This window comes from Schistocerca serialis, chromosome 8 (assembly GCF_023864345.2).
Source record: "Schistocerca serialis cubense isolate TAMUIC-IGC-003099 chromosome 8, iqSchSeri2.2, whole genome shotgun sequence".
Taxonomy (NCBI): domain Eukaryota; kingdom Metazoa; phylum Arthropoda; class Insecta; order Orthoptera; family Acrididae; genus Schistocerca; species Schistocerca serialis.
The window spans coordinates 391,478,608-391,500,812 of record NC_064645.1 but is presented as its reverse complement, the minus strand read 5'-3'; positions in this window follow the sequence as shown (position 1 = coordinate 391,500,812).

The following is a 22,205-nucleotide window of genomic DNA, read 5'->3' as shown; positions in this document are numbered from 1 at the left end:
GGGAATTATAGAACGTAAATGTGGCGCTGTATTCTGTATTTGTGTACAACTAAAAGCCGTTGGTAAAATAAACGTTTTTTTTAAAAAAAAAAACAATTTTATTTACAATACATTATAATTATACAAATATAACCCACCACCTTAATGATTAGTGGGTCCTGAGTGATGTTGTTGTTCTTGTTGTGGTCTTCAGTCCTGAGATTGGTTTGATGCAGCTCTCCATGCTACTCTATCCTGTGCAAGCTTCTTCATCTCCCAGTACGTACTGCAACCTACATCCTTCTGAATCTGCTTAGTGTATTCATCTCTTGGTCTCCCTCTACGATTTCTCTTCTTCAGAAACGCTTTCCTCTCCATTGCCAGTCCACATTTTATATTATCTCTACTTCGACCATCATCAGTTATTTTGCTCCCCAAATAGCAAAACTCCTTTACTACTTTAGGCGTCTCATTTCCTAATCTAATTCCCGCAGCGTCACCCGACTTATTTCGACTTCATTCCATTATCCTCGTTTTGCTTTTGTTGATGTTCATCTCATTCCCTCCTTTCAAGACACTGTTCATTCCGTTCCTGAGTGATACAATGTTATTATTTGCAGCTAATTACATTTAACTTGTAAACTACAGACAGTATAGACAGTATGGGTTAATGGGCAAACTTACAATTTATGTTGGGCCATACACACTACTACCTACCAGTAAGTAATCCTAACTGCCTGAAGCGTTACATGTGTTTCAGTGTGGATATAAACCTACTGCAATGCCTTGCTCGTCAAGCTAATCCCGATGAGCGTGCCCCTGACACTAGGCGGGCCAAAATTACTAATCGCTGCAGGTTCCTATTTTGGTATCTACTTCTAGATCCTATTAACTACTAACTAACTGTTGTGTACATAGTTCCGTGTAGTCAGCGCGTACACAACTTTCCCACTAGAGTGCGCCCCGCTAAGCACAACAGCGCAGGTGCAGCGCTCGTCCGTCTCCACACTACGAGATGGCGCTGTCTTGGAGACGGACCAAATTCTGCTTCCGCCGATCCACGTATTAATATGTAACGCAGCCAATGAGGTTGCTGCTAACTTAGAACCTTATCACACACGTGCAGTGATACCAGAACGCGTGAGGTATTATAAGGAGTGTACACACCTCCGATTAGTCTGTCTGCATTAGTCTGTACCAGTCTGCATTAGTCTGCTTTTATCTGCATCTGTCTGTACCAGTCTGCATTTGTCTGTACCTGTGTATAGTCCAGTTTCAGTCTGCGCCTAATAAGATTATCATATTCCTGTACATAGCCATGATGATAAACGTATAGACACTTTGTCAAGTATCAGGGATATGTGAAAATAAGATTAATGTACCAGGACCAGAGGAACTTCAGATTGTCAATTGTAAACAGCATCCAGAATCAAGTTGAGTAAGTATATGATTGTTATTATTTTAATAAATGTGTGTAAAAATTAATCAAGTTCTGTTTAAAGTTGGTCTCCGTCAATCTGCTACTCTAAGCGTGGAAGTGGCATTTCTATCGTCTGATCTAAGGGCAGAGGATAAACACGCCACGATAAGACCACGAGACATATTACTGACACTCGCCTACTTCGTTAGAACGACAAGTCAAATAATCTGATGGTGTGTGTACCGATGGTCTTGCAGTACGCACATCACACTAACCCATGTCAAGTACTGTGCTTTCATTATTGGGAAGCTGATGTTCCCCACTCCCTCTAGCCCTGCACGTGGCGGATTCCATCTTACGAGTCGACCTGTCCACACACAGGCGGAAAGGATTGGGGTGCTAGGACATGTTCAGTAGTTTGTTATTAATCACGAATGTCCCTCAGGTATGCTATCAGAACCTTACGTGATACATCGTTGGCAAGATTATTCAAGGTTTCGAAAGTCTAATCGGATCTCAGCATGTCGTATGTGTCGTTGTTTGGTAGTTGTTGTCGTAATGTCGCTGCCACATCATTGAAAAGGGGGCACTCGTAAACCACATGGTAGGGAGAACCCTCCGATTCGCCACAGTCACACTCAGGCGTAGATCTCTTCCCAAACAGGCATAGATATATCGGATAGGGCCCATGACGAGTGATAAAATGAATTAAACCCCAGGTTGGCTCGAAATAACTCATGCCTAACCTTTCTTTTACGTTTGGTAATAGTCTGATAGTCTTCTGCCAGATCCATCCATTTCCCATAATTCCTGCCATAGATCTTCGAGCCTTTTCCTTATCTCACCCTTGCCCCTAGCCCGAACTTCCAGAATGTTTTCTATTTTCATATCATTACTTCTATTAGCCCAGTACCATGCTGCTTGCTACCTAATTTTGATGTCCAGAGGACAGAGCCCCATTACCACTAATAGGGCATCCCCTTGAGATGTCCTATAAGCCCCCACAGAGCTTAACAGCATGTTTCTCTGTACTCTTCTCACTGTCATGGCGGGCACCACCCTTATGAGCCTGTGTGCCCAGACTTCCGAGCCGTAACCCACTATTGAAGTTAGTATACTATTATTCTACAATTTTATCAGGTGGGGAGGAAGGTGAAATCTTTTGTGTCCTATAGATATGAGGTTATTGAGTATTCGTAATGCTCTTTTGATTACGGATTCAATGTGCTATACAAGCTGCTCTCGTATAAACTGGCAGTGAATAAAATAAACGTTTCCAGAATGAGATTTTCACTCTGCAGCGGAGTGTGTGCTGATATGAAATTTCCTGGCACTCGGTCGGCGCTGCGGTCGGAAACGAGAATCTCTGACACGGCGAATCTGGTCGCCTGTTGTTGTTCTACTGTCGTGAGCACATACGAAGAGTGGCTGGAGGATGGTAAGACCACAAGTAGGCTGTTGGTATTGGACAACCACGTCTCCTCACAAAACGTAGGTGTGGGAGTATCAAACACTGTGTAATCCAGGACAGGCAGCGATCTGTGGGGAGATCTAACGAGAGAGTAAAATACTCGTGCAGGCACAAGTATTTCGGAGCACTCTGTTCAAAGACCACTGTTGAACGTGGTGCTCCCGATCACATGACCCATACGTCTTCCTTTGTTGACACAACGACATCGTCAGTCATGACTGCAGTGCACAAAGCATCACTGAGCTTTCACCGTGGATCATTGGAAACGTGTCGCCTGTCGAATGAATCGCATTTCTTGTTACACGAGGTCGATGGTTGGGTCATTACACGCCGTCATCCAGGAGAATGGCTGGACGAACCATGCACTGTGCCACAGATGCTGGCCAGTGAGGGCAGAGTTATGCTATGGGGTACGTTGAGTTGGGTTTCCATGTGATCTCTGTTGGTAACCGAACACACTATGACAGTAGTGAACTACAGGAATTGTGAAACGAACCCTGTCTTCCAGGACCGGGTGCCAGGAAGGGAGCAGATTCACCACGAGTCGGGGAAACTCACAGGTGTCTATTGTCTATTGTCTATTGATGCCTAAGCGCTGTAGTGGGCGAGTGAGACAGACGAGAAAGTATGTCATATTGAAACCCAGTAGAAGGCTTTTCTGGCCAAGGAGATGTAGCAGTGTTAAATATGGCGGACCTAAGATCGGCCATAGAGGGAAAAATTTATGAAAACTATCGACATTAACGATCGACATTTCAGTTAGAAGCGCATCATTAAAGTGACAAACTTTGTAAATCTCAACTCTCTAACTATATTTGTTGAAAAGATACAGTAAGTTTAAATTATCAGGATTTAGAGTTAAGATACGGATCACCATTTCCTCAGCACAAAACAGTTTCAAGGATGACAGGGTGATACATTTTTGAACCATTATGTAATAGAATATTAGTTGTAAAGTTTAGTGCATTATAGTTACTTTTGTTCTTTATTTATTTATCAGAAAGGACATTGGTGCAATGCTACTGGCCGTGACATTCAAAGTTAAGAAGGAAATTGTGTTGGTGTAATGTAAAAGAATTTAACGTTTATTATGTAATGGATATTATTGATACTTTATTTAGAACGTGAAAGTGGTCAAACTTTGGTTAATTAAATATGTTAAAATGTAAAGTGATGTAGAATAAGCTGTAGCCAATCAGAAGGACGGCTTCAGAAAAGGGAACTGCGCTAGTCAGCTGAGCGAAGATGTTCGGCGTCGTCGGAGACGGGCAGAGGACAGTTCTGGTCTAGACACCAAAGGGCACAGTGCTGGTGCAGACGCGAGAGTGGACAGTTCGGCTGGAGTCACCGAAGTGGACAGTGCTGGTGGAGACGCGAAAGCCGACGGTCCGTCTTTAGGTAGCTTGGAAGAGAAACGACTTAGAAAATTTCGCGTTCTGTGGTATCGCGGAACTTGGTCTCAGAGCGGTGAGCAGCCGCGCGCCTGGTGTGAACTCTCTAACTTTTCGCGTAGTCACGGAGTCGGAGTATAGGACGTGTTTCGCAATGAGGTTGTGAATGATCGAACTGTATCAAATGGATATGCGCTCGAGTGTAACAGTAACTCTATTTACGACCACTTTCGCTATTAGTTTGCTTTCTGAATAAACATTATTCCAACCAAATCGGAACTGTGTGGCCTACATCATTTGCGGTCGTTAATTTAGTTCCCGATATTATTATTACTATGACTATATCTTATATTAACTTTGTATTTCGCAGACTTGCCATCAGCCAGAGAATTTTACCAAAGGGTCACAAGTGTCTAACTTAGGGCGTGTAATGCGACACGTGCGGTTCACCCCTAGACGAATTTGAGCGAAGACATTTCGACGAAGAGGAAACGCATGTCAACCCGAACATCTTTGGGATGTTAGCTCGCAGCATAAAAACTTTTCGTCATTTCACAAGAATCTTTATTTAATAATTCACTTTTTAAAAACAGTTAAGCCCCTGATACTCACACCGTAGTGCTGAAAAATGTGGTGACCATAAATATTGGGAAAATAAACAGGGCTTAAGGTTAGAAATTGTCATTTTATAAATACAGTCGGTTAGAAAATGTTTCAAATTACTGTGTGGTAACAGATATAAATATGTAAGCGCGCTATATGTTTTTACTTTTATTGTTTGTGACATGAGCGTCATATATCTCTGAGCGATATTTTTTCATTTTCTGCCATTTTTCCGTGGTTATTTTATTGAGAATACTGGACTTGTGGACTTGGGAAGAGGGCTTTGGGTTTTGCGCGTTAGTAATGAACGCTCCTGGTGTGATCTGAGGGTGTTGTTGCTAGCAGTAGGCATTCAGTGAATCTCGTAAGGGGAGGTGAGCCTCCGCAGGGAGGGGCTGTGGTCTGCTTTATGCTTGTGTAGTCAGAGACGGTTCGTGGTATAACTGAGGACAGGAACTGCCTTGCCAGCACTGCTGCCCAAGAGAAAGACTGAAGGTTACATTTTTACTTTTTCTTTCCGAACATTAAACGTCAAAATGCTGTGGTACCACCCAACTAGCATGAGAAAGACCAATGGCCTTGCTAAAAGCTTTTGGTCATCCAGACGAAATGAGTCGCTTCACCCTTGGGCTTTGTGCAAAAAGACCGACCAATTAATTAGGCACTGCTCTAGGCCGGTACTAACCTCATGTTTGTTAAGGTGTATTTTGTGTCTCAATAGCAGGGAGCCCTTCTGAGTTCTTGTCTGGCACATTGACAATATCTTTATGTTTTCCATTCCATGTAGAGTTTTTTGAATATAGCGAGCTAAGGACGGAGAAGCAAGTTTCGTGGCACTGGTGTTCCAGTTGCCATGAACTGGTCTCCTGGCTGCTGTCTGTGCTAAACACCACGTTTTCTGTTTTTGGGGAAATAGTTTTGCCATCTGCGGTGGTGTGATCTGCACTCTGAGCAGCTCGCAACTTACTTCTTCTGGCACGCTGTTTGAGTTGGCCATTTCAGTATAACTTGAAGAGCCAAAGAAACTGGTACACCTGCCTCATATCGTGTAGGGCCCCCCGCGTGCACGCAGAAGTTCCGCAACACGGCATGGCATGGACTCGACTAACGTCTTAAGTAGTGCTGGAGGGAACTGACACCGTGAAACCTGCAGGGCTGTCCATAAATCTGTAATAGTACGAGGGATGGAGATCTCTTCTTAACAGCACGTTGCAAGGCATCCCATATATGGTCAATAATATTTATGTCTGGGGAGTCTGGTGGCCAGCGGAAGTGCTTAATCTCATAAGAGTGTTCTTGAAGCCACTCTGTAGCAATTATGAGCTTGTGGGGTGTCGCATTGTCCTGCTGGAATTGCGCAAGTCCGTCGGAATGCACAATGCAGATGGATGGATACAGGAGATCAGACAGGATGCCTACGTACATCACCCGTCTAAGACACCCGACAGAATCATATCTAGACGTATCAGGTGCCCCATATCACTCCAGTGCACACGCCCACACATTACAGAGCCTCCACCAGCTTGAAATGTCCCCTGCTGACATGCAGGGTCATTGGATTCATGAAAGTGTCTCCATACCCGTACACGTCCATCCGCTCGATACAATTTGACCTCAAATCACTTACCTTGGTCCAAAAAAAGAGGTCCATTATTTAGGAGCATAGATTTTCAATAAATTGCCAGCAGCGATTAAAAACTATGTTTCAGATAAATCACTGTTTAAACAGAGTTTGAAAGACTTTTCGATAGGCAGCTCCTACTACATAGATGAATATCTTAACAGGGATTGTTACGCCAGCTTAATTTAAAATGTCTGTTAGATTTCTGTTTTCACAGCACTTGGTGACATCAGTCAAGATTAAATATCTTGTGTATGATAAATTTATTAAAACTGCATAACGAAGTTTCATTCTGACAGCATATTAATTCTGTAAATATTAGCAATCTCAGTATACTGTAACGTATTCACCTATTTTGACAATCTCTTGACAAATGACCAGCGTAGTAAATATTACATTTAAATTTTTCATGTTTTCTATGGTATACTTTCTGACATGTCCCACACCCACAAGAATCATCTCATTTTCTGGGTCTATGGAACAAAAACTGCATCTAATCTAATCTCTGATCTAATGAGAAAGGAGACTCGACCGACCAGACAACATGTTTCCAATCATTAACAGTCCAATGTCGATGTTGACTGGCCCAGGTGAGGTGTAATGCTTTGTGTCATGCAGTCATTCAGGGTACACAAGTGGGCCTTCGGCTCCGAAAGCCCGTATCGATGATGTTTCGTTGAATGGTTCACACGCTGACACTTGTTGATTGCCTAGAACTGAAATCTGCAGCAATTTGCGGAAGGGTTGCTCTTCCGACACGTTGAGCGATTCTCTTCAGTCGTCTTTGGTCCAGATCTTACCGGATATTCACGGTACACTCGTCAAATGGTCGTACGGGAAAATCCTCACTTCATAGCTACCTCAACCATGCTGTGTTCCATTGCTCATGTGCGGACTATAACACCACGTTTAAGCCCACAATAGCAGCGCCAAACACTTGTTGTCTTATGTAGGCGTTGCCGACTGCAGCGCCTTATTCTGTCTGTTGAGATATCTCTGTATTTGAATGCGCATGTCTATACCAGTTTCTTTGGCGCTTCAGTGTAACTTGCGATTTGGTCTCATTAATATTGAATTCACTAGCTACTCGGATAAGGATAACTTGATCATTTTCTCCATGCAGTCTTAAATACAACTTGGTACTCCCACATGTTTGCGTCATATTGTATGAACTCTGTCTAGTGGTTTTAGAAAAATTTTGTCCGATAGTTAAAGCTCATAAAAATCTGTTATGCTCGGCCTTGATTTAAATTACGAGATCCTTTAAATGATCCTAAAGTTTTTTTCATCGTTGCAGAACCCACTAACAATAAATCTAACCTACTGCCAACATAAGCTTCTTGTTTTCATCATGATAGTGTTACAGTTATGCACAATGGCCAAACTCAACGATAATTCACATAATTTCCAGCTGGTGTAATAAGCGTTGCACTAACTCGCCTTATTTGATCCAGGTCCTGTGTCACTGCCCAAACAAAATGCACTGGCGTCACTGCCAGGATTTTACTTTTCGATTGTTTTGATGTCCTGCGGTTAGGGAGAAACTTCTTGGGATGCAAAAAACTGCAGCAACCAGTTTTGTTCAATTTGGTTGCTTACCCATTAATCGACAGCAGTAATACATCGCGCACGCAAACGTTACATTGTTTATAATTATTTTTTGCATGTATCCCTATGTATTGGGAGATTTTGCTACGGATATTTACATAGTGTGGGAAGATTTTTGTCACTCATATTAACGTTGTGATAGTGACAGTACAATGTGTATTGGATTTTGTTTTCATTTCTTTTATACATGGATAGGGCTAGACAAGTACGATGTAGTGAGGCAAGGAGACTTTTTATCCAGAATGATTGAACTGAATCACCAGAAGATGCGTCGGAGTGCTCTGAGGAGAAGGCGTCAGCTCGTCAGCTGCAGTTATATAGCTAAACCCAGTCAACAGCGCTGAGAGCTGAAGAGAGGACTCCGCCCACTACTAACTGAACTGGTGTGACTTGTGAAACGGAGTCCACTTTGGTGCACAACAGCTCAAATTTCGGAATAATGGAGTTTACTGTATTCTGAGTCAAATAGACACTAGAAAAAGCAGAGAAAGACAGTAAACAAGGAGAAACTGACAGCAAAGGCGCGCAAGACAGACAGGTCACAGGAGGGCCGGTGCAAATAGGAAAGAAATGGAGGAGAGAGATAGGAATGCAGAAGTAGGTAGGAAACAAGCAGAAGCCGACAGAAAGGAAGTAAAGGGGAGAAACAAGAAGGCTGAGACAGATGGAGTAATAGCAGAAGCAAATCGAAAAGAAGCGCTGGAGAGCAGAAATGACGTAAGGAAGAGATGGCACTGCTACGTGGAGAATTCGATAACCGATTAAAATATTTGACAATTAGCTGGTCTGGTTTTCAGATCAGTAGAAAGCAGCATATCCAGGCTCTTCCAGGCTGTGTTTTATCTGAACAAAGTAGAGGAAAGAAACATCTAACTTTCTCATATGTTGCAGAATGTAGAGGAAGAAAGTAAATCAACATCCCAAAGAACGCAGAATGTGGAGGACCGAACAGAATCTGAAGCTACAGAACCGGTTCAATTATCGGGAACTGAAAAATTTGCCGCGCTCAGACAGGATTTAGAGAAGTTAAATAAGGAGATGGAACCACTGCGATTCGCGGAACGGTTGTGCTCCTAGTTGCCCTTGTCAGCCATTAACGAACACGAGACTAGCGACAGTTCGTTGCCTACAGGCGCACCATCGCAGCACAAAATAAAACAATTGTGATGGACTTGTGTGTCCATCGATAAACGTAACGTTTATGACAAACATTCTAGTCGCCGAGGAAATCCTTCACTGATCCCACAGGTAGAGACCGGCGTATTAAGCTATGGACTTGGGAGTTTAATGAGAGCCTGCTGAACTCCTGGTCAATTTAGAGAAACTGAAGTTCTGGATATTTCTAAGTCTTTGAAGAAATATGGGGTATTTTATCTCTGCACAGACGATCGTGACTATCCCTAATATGTGTTCATTAGCTCTACGTCTTCGCGCATCGACAGATAATCACTACGGTGATATTTTAATTTTCACCAATGAAATTCAAATAAAATAACTAATATCTCAAAATGTCTGAGTAACTTCAGCCTAAATGTATATTCCATCACAAGATCCGTTACTTTCGTCTGATTTAATTTTTACTTTCCCTTCTACTTGGCCTAATACAACCTACTGCAAAGTTATACATGAAAATTACAAAAATGATGAATGTTTTACGGCATTTATTTATTACGCTCCCGATTTTTGGCTAACATGGCAATCATCAGACTTCAGATTAAAGTCTGTTGATGTTCTTGTAAGTCTAAAATTAAAACTGCAAAATATCCGTAATTTGGTGCATTCGATTAATAATTACGAAGTTCTTCTAGCCAGCAGCGACGCACGAATCGGTTAGCATAGACTACTACTATGTTATTTGTGCTTACAATGAGTTTTCATAGAACGCTCTTACCATTCGTTCAAAAATGGTTCAAATGGCTCTGAGCACTATGGGACTTAACATATATGGTCATCAGTCCCCTAGAACTTAGAACTACTTAAACCTAACTAACCTAAGGACATCACACAACACCCAGCCATCACGAGGCAGAGAAAATCCCTGACCCCGCCGGGAATCGAACCCGAGAACCCGGGCGTGGGAAGCGATCTTACCATTCGTAATTATGTATTGTGTCTTAGATTAAAACGAACGTGCAACCTTCAATAAACCTTCTTTAACGACTGAAAATAACTCCTAACTGGCAACAGCGTGGCACTTGCTTTTTGAGGACAACTCTTAGAGATAAACAAATAGTAGTGACTATAGGTTAACGCTGAAAATACAAGTAAATAGTAATTGAGTAAACAACGGCGGATAATTTATTTCCGTTCAGTTTCTTGCCGTCTTCAAATTTACAGACGAAATGTCCATTTCTTGATACTATTTCAGATGTGGACATAGTTTTTGGAAGTTGGTCTTCTGGCAGTCGCTAAGTAACTTAGACCTGTAATTTTTGAAAGATAACATGAAGAGGTAAAAACTCCCATTATATGTAGGTTTTCAGAATATCGCATGTGCTACATTCGGATATGTATTATCGAACTTGTATGACTTCGAAAAATTTTGAACTCTGAACAGCATGTTCTTGCAGCAATGGTAGGCTGAATCCAAGTTTTCCGTAATCGGTAACACACAGAATTCCTCTTTATTTAATGAAGCTTCATAGTGTAACTATGTGAGAAACTATAATGAAATAGGTCCCTTTCCTGCGACTACTCTTTGCTAATTGGGCGGTTACCCCCACACTCCCATCCCCTATTAAGGCCAGTGGTGTATCACCTTGCCATGCATTTGTCTTAACAGAGGCTAGAAGAAAGAAGAGGGGACAAAACGACGTTTAAATAAGCGGTGTGGACAGTGTTCGTATTGCTGTTACTGGAGAAGCCACTATCAAGGACTTGACCGACAGATTTTCAGCTTAGCAGCTGGCGCGAGCGAAGTGTGCTCCGGACCTGTTGAGCCTCTTCTCTCGTAGTCCGCGAACAGAGTTTATTGGGAATGAATGGCTGTCTGTGTTATCCTGTTTGGACAACTTCCAGTCCGCAGTTTCTGGAGCCTGTGCCAAGAATTCCAGATGTATCCCTTTAGCGGGAGCAACAGTGGCATCACATTGCCTGAAGAGAGTGGGCGACCGCTCTTCTTCAGCACACCGTCTCTTCGCTGTGTGCGAAGTCGGCGTTAGTAATAAATGTAAACATAGGTACGTAGCATGCTTAAACACAGAGGTTCAGCTATCTGTGCTGGTACGTACTATCTCTGCAGTGTAGTAATGAATGACTGTTTTCTACTGTTTCCCAGCTGTGCCTCAGGTTGGTTGTAAGGATTTGGTGCTCTGTTGACGATTATAATACGAGTCCTATGTCAGTCTTATAGGATGTAACGAAAAAGGTGATAATAAGGTCAGATAATGGAAGAGGATGTCTACTTCAGAGATATTTTCCATGTCGAAAATCTGTCTCTGTGGAGCAATGGCAACCAACGGCAACACTCATCCATTCAGTCAGTTACTTATACATCGTATTCCGTCAATCCCATTGTGAAGCGAAGCATTCAGGGGTGTGCACCGTATGAAATTATACATTGTAGTAACAACAAATTATGATTAGTACCAATCCACTTACTCTGATAATTACAGTAATTACCTTTAGATAACTTTATACATGAATATTAGGAGAAAAATAGCCACTTTATAAAAAAAAAAAAAAAGCTCCGCTCATTCTCCTATACTTCTCAGCTACTGTGTACTTAGAACAAAGAATACTGGTAGCTTTACCAGGTGTCTGTATACCGGTAAAATCAAAATCCTCTAATATACGAGGGTTGGAACATTAATATTGGCAACTATTTATTTACAGCTCGTACAAAATAGACATGTGTTTCAAAGTTTTACTGACCCTCAGAGTAGTCACCAGCATTGTGTATAGTCAGGTGCCAGTGACGTGGAAGTTGTAGGATAATCTTAGCAGTGCCAGTTGTGTTGACAGTCCGAGCGGCGCGGTCTATTGCCGGACGACTTTGCAGCTGTTCTGAAGCGAATGCCGTGAAGTGTTTCCTTCGGTTTAGAAATCGAGTTGAACTCACGAGGGCTTAAGTCAGGGGAGTGCAGTGGGTGATATATCACTTAGCAGCCCCATCAGTCAAACAAATCAGTAAGAGCTTGCACTGTACATGCTTGACCACTGTCCTGCAAAATGATGGTCAGGTCCTGCAGAAAGTGTCATCACTTCTGTCTCTAAGCTGGTCGTAAGTTGCGTTAAAAAAATGAACAGACGTACGCCTACAATGTTACACGTAACACATTTCAAGTATGTAACAGTGATAATCATGGTACATTAATTACATTGCTTACATTCTAGTCACAAATCAAATCATACAGCCACACTGCTTCTTCTTACATTGCATGCAGTGTCGCGATGTATTAAGACATTTAAATGTACGGCGCACAACTAGGACCTTAATCGTGAAGCCTCTCGCTTAGAATCGTATGGTTTACTCAATTGGCGAGCCCGAAACACTTCGATCGGTGCGGACTGTTGGCCGGAGCCGAAGGCGCAGAAAGTGCCTCGTTTGCATGTCACAATTCAAGTTTTATTAAACGGGCCCATAAAATTAAATTTGAATTGAATGCATGTTAGCTTGATTTTGAGAAGATAGTTGTTACTACTGTTAATTAATCCTGAATCATATTTCGAAGAAATATTTATAAATAAAAATAAATAAAAATTTGTCTGCATCTTAGTTACATTACATTTCAGCTAATCCATCGTTTTTCAACGAAGTGGAGCTTGACAGGAAATTTTGCGGCTCCCTGAGCCACAATTGTTATTTGCGGCTTCTGCAGATTGTCCAACTTTAAAGCCTATTCTTACTGCCCGCTTTGTAGAATAAATATTTTTTGTCGTTAGCTGCATCATCCGAAGAGATTATGCCCCAAGACAGCACTCAATCGAAGACTGCAACGTAACCTACCAATGCTGTGGGCACAGAGATTTCTGACGGCAAAGCGGACGCATACGAGCTTTTTGGTTTTGTATTGTATTGTATGGAACTGAGGACCTAGAAATGACTTAGAGACTTCGTCCCCGTCGTAGTCCTCAGTGGCTCACAACCCCACAAATGGCGACAGCTGTCCACTTCACCCCACTGCCGCCTCACACCGAACGCAGGGTTATTGTGCGGTTTGGCTCCCAGTGGATCCCCCCGGGAAAGCCTCACACCACACGAGTGTGACCACAATGTTTGCTTGTTAGATTAAAGATGGTGTACGCGTACATGGAGAAAGTGTTTGCGCAGCAATCGCCGACATAGTGTAACTGAGGCGGAATAAGGGGAACCAGCCCGCATTCACCATGGCAGATGGGAAACCGCCTTAAAAACCATCCACACCGTCCGGTATACCGGGCCTAGACACTAACCCGCAGGGCGGATTCGTGCCGGGGACCAGAACGATTTCCCGCAAGGAAAGCAGCACGTTAGACAGCACGGCTAACCGGGCGGGCCTTTTTGGCTAACTCGCTCACTGCTTGTGCCGCCTCACATGTATCAGTCTCGATGCCCACAAACTTCACAGAGTCTTATCCAATGTATGTCTATTGATTTCTGCTTCTGGCAATTGTAAGACATTTTGAATTATTTTTATACTATTTATGGTTAAGTTTTTGACTCTGACCCAGTTTTAAGATAATTCATTTATTTTCCTGAAAACCGCTGTCTGTATCATAAACGTAAACATCCACACTCCCTGAAGGTCGCATTGATATGAATAATTGGGATCAAAGGAATGGAAACGAAACCGAATGAGAGACAGATAAGAAGGAAATAATGACTTCCTGCCGCACAAGACACTGTGGCACTACAAAGGCGAGAGTTGAAAATTTATAACTGACTGGGACTCAAACCCGGAGCGCCGCTTCTCTACAACTGTTCCTTAAGCGCCTTGGGCATCCGGACACGCTTCCCGTCACGCGAAAATTCGGACATGTCCGGCAGAACAGGCACCACTAATATCTATAAGAGTCCGCCGATGGTGACCGACTGCCATTTCATCTTTTCCAATCGGCGTCAGTAGATGCCGTATGGAGGGCTTGGGTTCAGCACACTGCTCTTCAGGGCCGTTCTCAGTTTTCGTGGCCTCGACTCGCTACTACCGGTTAAGTAGCTTGCCAGTTGACATCAGGAGGTTGAGTGCACCCCGTTTCAGTCCACTCGTAAAGCAAAAATCCCAAGCAGTAACAGGAATCGAATCCGAGTCCTCTACATGCCAGTCAGCCTGGCTCACCACACAGCTACAGACCGTCTGTGTCACAGTTTCCTTGTTAACGACTGCCGGTTTGAATCTGTCTTGCAGATCATCTTCAGATCTGGCGTCGCGAGGTGCCGTTTGTCAACAGTAGAATGAATTACGTAACGTATATATAACGTGTTAACGTAACTCATATTTTTGCTGATATATTGCACCCTGCAGAGCTAGACCTGAAGATGACCTGCAGGGCAGATTGAAACCGGTAGACATTAATAAAAGAATGTGGTGATACAGACTGCGTTTCTCATTCATTACAACGACTCATATCGCGGATCCAATGAGATGGCGTAAATTGTGAAACATGCTTGAAACGCCCTGCTAAACCCGCAGGACAGGACAGGTAGTTGGAATTTTGGAAAGGAGCCAAAATGAGCGGCTGTCAGTTACACTCGAACACACATAACTTTATTTATTTGAACAAACATTACAGTACAAATTCTTGAGCTTAAGTTATCGGCTAAATACGTCACACTGTCTTATGCCTTAAGGGCACAACCACTTCAATTTTAAATAAAGAAATGGCTAAGAGCCATTAACTCAAAATTCGGAGGTCAAAGAGAATATTTAGAAGGCAGAAGGCCTCACGTTAAGTAAGTTCTATAATTTGGTTCAAATGGCTCTGAGCACTATGGGACTTAACTTCTAAGGTCATCAGTCCCCTAGAACTTAGAACTACTTAAACCTAACTAACCTAAGGACGTCACATACATCCATACCCGAGGCAGGATTCGAACCTGCGACCGCAGCGGTCGCGCGGTTCCAGACTGTAGCGCCTAGAACCGCTCAGCCACGAGACGCCGGCCTATAATTTGGCTGAAGGCCCAGAAATCTAACACTTGAAAAGCAACAACCTTAAGACGGCCGAAGGCCCATGATTTAACACTCAAGGTAAAATTAAATAAAGAAACGCAAGGCAGAAGGCCTTATCTTCAATTAGGCTGAAGGCACCAAACAGTCTGATGCTCGAAAGACAGAGCTCCTTAATTTTAAAACGACTGAAGGCCCATGACTAGAAACATAACTAAAATAATTTTTAGTAACCAGAAGGCGCAAGGCTTTATCTTTAGAAAAAATATTTTCATCAGGCTGAAAGCCCAAGCAATCTAACACTTGACAAGAAAGGAATTTTAACTTTAAAGCGGCTTAAGGCCCATGACTTAAAACACCACTAAAAACAATTCAACTTTAATTCCAAACCATCGGCTATGAGCCATACAAATACACACAACAGAAAATAAGAAAAGGCAGTGCAGCTAATGGCGCTCAGAAGTTTCGGAGGTCGGCCAGCACTTGAAATACTTTAGGTGAGACAGGCAATCGGCCCAACCATTCTCGATCCGACGACAGCCAACCAACAGGCTGACAGCGGACCCACCGACAAGGTAACCTGCGCTCCGCTGGACCAGCACACAACCAGGAGTTCAATGCAAAATGTAAAAGGCATGGATGCCCACAACCAAGCAAACATTAAGCTGTCAAACTACACACCGTGCTGGTCAGCGACAACATGGTGAGGAAAGGACACTGCATGAATTTACGTCAACGGCCAGGGCAGGTAACCGGAACGTTAACGATCACAAGGCAGAAAATTCCACTGGTGCACTTCATTTGTAATAACCAAATATAGTTATACTTGACCGGACAGTGGCTAAACCTTCGCCAACTCGAACACACACGTTGTTGCTCGCGGAAAGTACCATTATCCAACAACGAGAACCAAATGGCACAATGTGACCAGTCTTGACTTGCTGACAAATTAAATCCAAACTCAACTTTCGTGTCCAGGGTCGGTGAGCCACGGAGCTCGTAGCAATGGGAACAGCCCCACACACTCCGACACTGCGTAGAAACCGCCAGCGGGCCCCGCAAAACTACGCCCCGCGGAGATTTCCTCGCTGCTCCATGCCGATCGACCGACTCACACACATCAGCACGGAGACAGCACTAAAATAACTGAGCAGTCGACATCACAAGCTACACACAGTTTCACGAACACTTGCACAAAGGGCTAGACAATACTAACGGCAGCGACTGTGCAATAACAAGGACGAACCTCGAGTCGTCACACACATGCAACCCATAAGCGATCGCCAGCCAACATACATGTCGTCCGACAAGACGACCGACCAAAGACCATCCAAGGTGATCCGCACTCAAGTGATATGTATCGACAACCGTCGGGTGAATCATGGCTGTTCGGACCTCACTGCAGCCGAGCCCCGACTGAACTCCTGCCGCGTCCTAAGTCAAACACTGCCAGGTCCCAACTGCACTGCTAGCGCCTCCTAACTCACTGGCCGATCCGTACTAACTCCGAACACACGACAATTAGGAAGAAACAGCAGTCTGCAAAGATAATACGCCAGGGCTTACATCGATAAGCGCCGCTGCTGCCGCACACAGTGAAGCAAAGCAGCAACTCAGTGACAACAGAAATTGAAACTAACATAACGAGGTGGCAGTATGGTAAAAAAAACCGTGGTGTAAAATTAAGAGATGGCGTGAACACGAGCCACGCACGGCTCAATGCTTATGTCATCGGCTAACACAATTTTTTAAGAATCCTCCAGTGTTCCGGTAAAATGATTTTGTAGACCAATAACACGATCGGGCCAAGCACTTAAACTTGCCATGTACTATATTTAATGTTTCCTCAACGAGACCATGTTTTTATACGGCGGCAGAAAAATAAATGGAGAGAAATTTAAATTGCCATTTGCATCAATTAAATTAAACTTAAAATGTTAAAGTTGGAACGAGTGTTTAATGTGCTTCACTAAGTAGTTTTCCGCTTAATTAGAGTGCCTTTAAATTGATCTAAGGTTTCAGGACTGTCCAAGTATGTCTATGTTTAATAAGTTTACCTGTATGATGTAGGTTCGTACAGTCGCCGCGATGATCAAACGGTAGCGATACGAAGCTGTAGGCACTGCACTCCGCAACTCTGCTGTTGCACGCCGCTCTCTTGAAAAGCTTACTAAGTTTATCTCTCACGATAGACATGCGTGGGCACCCACACTCGTAGAACACTCTGACGTGTATGAATGCAGTCGTCTCAGATTTCTTTTTGGGGGAGGGGGAGGGAGAAATATTAGTAAATTACTGCGGCAATGCAAAGATTGTCTATTGCGACGGGATTGCATCGTGTGCAAGCTCGAACTAAAACTCATACAACCGCAAAGACGAATGTCTAGTCGTGCGTACATTCAAATTTGAAGCACAAATTTTGAAGATGTTAAAGAATGATATTGCTCACATTTGAATAAATATTTATTTACACTATAGTTTTATTTAACAAAACAACCACTTTCATATTTCTATTCACGAGATATTACGCCTGAGCGTTTAAATAAACTTAATTATGTAACTAATTCCGTAATGGCGGCCGTGCAACAATACAATTAAATCCGCTCCCACAACCTTTTTATCCCAGTATCTCAAGCCATAGTAAAAAATTAACCCAGTGTCAAGGGTGCTATGTCGGCAAAGAGCAGCATCGCCTACAGGGTTTACTCTTGCAGTGATTTTCTTTGCTGCCGCAAAAATATTGTTCTCTAGCGCATGGAAAGTTCCGTATTGTGATGTTTTTTGTAATGTAGAGTCTGTGCCATAAAGTACTGTCAACACAGCTGATATACAAGTCCGTCTAATATTAACCGTTGTCATTTCTTAAGTCGATTTGTAGACTGTGGACAGAAAACATGTCAACACAGCTGATACACATAATCCACTTGAAAATCAGCACAATTCTCATTTTTAAGCTGATACCATTTCTTCTTTCTGTGGTTTATCCTGGTAACGTTACCTCCCGTTTTATTCATCGTATAGCACTCTGTCATTACATGGGGAAAACCTTTAATGCCACACAATTTCAGTTTTCATAGCGGAATTCTATGATGTACACAAACAAAGGCCTTGGAAAGTTCGCAGAAAATGCCAGTTAGGTAATTATTTTTGTTTGGTTCCCGTACACCTGAGTTCGTCAGGTCACATATTGAGCATGTAATTACTTTTATAAGGGGGTGTTACTACTGTCTATTTCAGGCTTTTATAAATATGCAACTTGACATATCAACTGGCTACAAACTTAAATGGGTGTCGCCACCATTTCAGACAAGATAGTAATACTATGGCTACAATACCATCACAAACACAACCGTTACTGTTTAATAGTGACATAACGGTTTCTGTGACCTCTCTAAAAGATAATTTGAGGAAACTGATGAGAATCTGGTCGTGAAATATGCATTACCTTTCCAAGTAAGTGCGAATAAAGTAAATACCAGTGGGACTCCGGTTACAAGAATCTTCGAGGCTGCAGTGGTCGGTCACAACCCGCTTGAAATTACCGAGAGGGTGAGCCTGTCATTCCTGTGAAGATGTTAGCTTCGGAGCTATTCATGATACCAAAAATTCAAAAATTTTTTGTAAAAAAAGTTTGAGAAAAGAGGGAGGTTTAAAAGTTAATTTCTGTTTCCTCTCTGTCAGTATCTCGGTTTTTAACTGTTTGTCGGAATGAAAGTTCATTCACGACGACCGTAGATTACGAGGGGTTAAAGCAAACTGCTTCCGCAGTTCATCGTTAAATACGCAAATTTTTCAGTACCTCTCGTGGACTCAGTAAATGCAGTGCTGTTTTCGTTATCTTAACAAATTCATGGAATAATGGTACTCTTAGAGGAACTAATTTGCCACGACACACCCCGTAATCATCGCAAAATAATTTGCCCCTATTTGTATGCATGACGAGTGCGGCCGTTCTTGGCGGAAGCGGTGTAGTTTTTCTTCCGTCGGTGGATGCCTATGTGCTGCCACCAGCAGCACCCGACGACGATGTGGGTCTACAGGTGTGTTGGAGTAGGAAGTACACCAAGTAGAGATAGGCTAAAACGAGTTCTTCAAGGAGTCGAAAACTCTCTTGTCGAAAATAAAAAGGAGACGAATACATACCGGAGATTTGAGAATTGCAACGAGTGTAGTAACTTGTCTTCCCTTCTTCTTCTTTTTGTAACCACGTCCGTACTGTAACAACTAAAACGGCTTCTGACATCAAATGTAACAGTTGTGTTACTAAATGTGACAGTTCTGTCACTCAATGTAACTGGGTTTTCTCTTTTGATGCTGTCAATTGTCAGGATGAGCATTCTAAGCATTCTGTCAGGGTGAAAATATTAAATAAATTAACTTTTCTCTCTTACAACATGTGGGCAGGGTGGGTTCTCCCTTGGCTCGGGTATGAGGTCGAATGAAACATCATTTTTACATAGATAACTTTTATTGAAAGTTTCGTACAACTGTATCTTACTGGGACGTTCTGGTTCGGAGAGCGGCAGCCGTGTCGTTTGCGTAGCCTTCTGCTGCGGCAGCGGCGGCGGCGGCGGCGTCTGATTACGCGTAGCGGTGTGTATCTCGTGTCGCCGTCTCGCCCAGCTGACCGGAGACGCGCAGCGCGAGGTGGCCCGTTTAATTATTGCGAGCGACGTCGTGCATCGGATGGTGATACCTGGGATGTGTCGTCCCAGTGCTTCTCTTCTCTAAGCGGCCGCGTGTGTTGTGCGTCGACCAGCGGAGCGGCGCGGCGGGGGAAGGCCAGTGTCCCGAACTCGAACCACGGACTCCCGCTTGCCAGTCTTCGGCTGTCAGCTCTTCATCCCAGCTCACAGGTGACTACTGATGTGAGGCCGTCTCCTTCCCGTCCTCACGAGTCGCCCGGGTACGTAAAAACCAGACTTCAAATATCTTTTAACTTCTGTCTTCTGGCGCCGCGGCTGCTGCTTGCTATTCCATTACAGCGGCGGACTTGGTGCTTCTGTGCATGATGCAGTCTCTTCTTGCATGACGGTCTTCAGCACCGAAACTGACTGAAAACTACTGCTACTCTTCTTTTCTTCCTTCGTCTCTCGTCTTCGTCTTCATCTGTCTTCATCTGTCTTCATCTGTCGGGCCCACCGCGTCTCGCGTATTTATTCACTTCAGTTCACTGGAGGTGAACGACTTCACGGCCATTGCCTCTTCTGTCACGTTGAAAAGCTTCTCGAAGAATCTTCTTGACCTCGGTCATTGGCTCTTGGAATGTAGGCGGGGGCCTCTGATCGCATGTGACGACTGAGAAACACGTGAGCCGGTCATTGCCTCTTCCGTCACGTTGAAAAGCTTCTCGAAGAATCTTCTTAACGTCGGTCATTGGCTCTTGGAATGTAGGCGAGGGCCTTTGCTCACATGCGACAACTGAGAAACACGTGAGCCGGTCGGGCGATGCCCTGACAGCTGAATCGACAGCGCCCGCTTATGTGGAACTGCTGACTTCACGGTCATTGTCCCTTCTGTTCTGCTGTTCTGCACGCTGAATGCCAGTATGTAACTCTCTAAACTAAACCAAGTTTTCCATTTATATTCTAATTTCTAGTTCACTTTGATTTCTCTAATTTATTTACTTAAGTAACACTCAACATTCCTCCACCCTTCGGAGAAATTCGCCCTCGAATTTACCACTCAACATTCCTCCACTCTTCACACGGCAAAAGCACAAACACTGAAAACTCTCGACTTAGAAGATTACACACGCTTCACATTAAGTATGTGGAAAATATTTTATCACTTTACAAAAGCACTGAACGGTCATGAATCACATAGTTCTTACATAAATGTTTGTAATAAGTGTAACAAATCTTGATGACAATGAATAAACAAAAAATAGATTTTGCACTTAGAAAATTACATAGCAACAGCTGTTTAATCTACGCTATGCTAATGCAAGAATATCTATTCTACATTATTGTTTATTTTAACAAGAGACTGTTTAATAAAGAATGAAGTATAATAAACAAAATTAATACACTAATGCTCAAAAGTAACTGCTGAAGCACACCAGTTAAGAGTGTGGTATCCAGTTAACAGGGATTTGATGAAGTGGTATATTATTATTTGGCTTATTTTTTCGTCTTAAATAAAAGGAAACTGTACAAAGCAGAAACACCAACACAAAGGTTGCAGATATACCCATTTCTAGCATTATAATTTTAGTTTTGTTCACCTTTTAATTGTAAGACATGTTGCATCATAACATTGGTATCAATTTTGCCTTGCTGTGAGTTTATGACTTCAGAAGGGAACTGTCAAGGGAGTCATTGAGGTAGGATAGGTTTTGTGTAGGAAATGCTTGCATGGCGTTTTCTGAAAAAAGCAAACAACATGGTTATGAACCTACCAACCTAGTAAAAACAAAAATAAAGAAAAGAGGAAATACATTGTTAACTACAAGATCTACATGTTTCTATGTTCAACTTTTTTTTCTTAAAAAGTAAACCATTATCATTTATTATTTATTTGCATTTGTATACTACAGTCTACTAAGATTCAACTAGGACATTCGCACTCTTGGTCGAAGGTTGTATGGTGCCATGTCTGTATGTTGTGCTGGCGTGGCCACTCTTCTTCCTCTTCGGGAACTTCCTCCACCCTTCGGAAAAGCAGATACTATTGTTGAAGGAATTACATCTGGAGCGCCCTTAAAAGGTTTTAAACGACTTGCATGGACAATGGTAGTTCGGGTGGGCAGTTGCAATCTAACGTTGACTGGTGACGTGATCTCAATAATTTGGTAAGGACCTCTGTAATTTGTTACAAATTTCTTCGTTTTTCCTTTCGCTATATAAGGAGTTGAAAGCATAACCCACTGACCGATTTTGTAATTTGGATATTTAGCTTGGGTATTACCTAATCTTTCCTGTCGTTCCAAAGCCTTTGTATTAGATTTTTGAACCTTTTTCCATACATCCTTCATCATTCGACTGAAATCTCTTACTGTTTCTCCGACTTTTCCGTTTTTCTG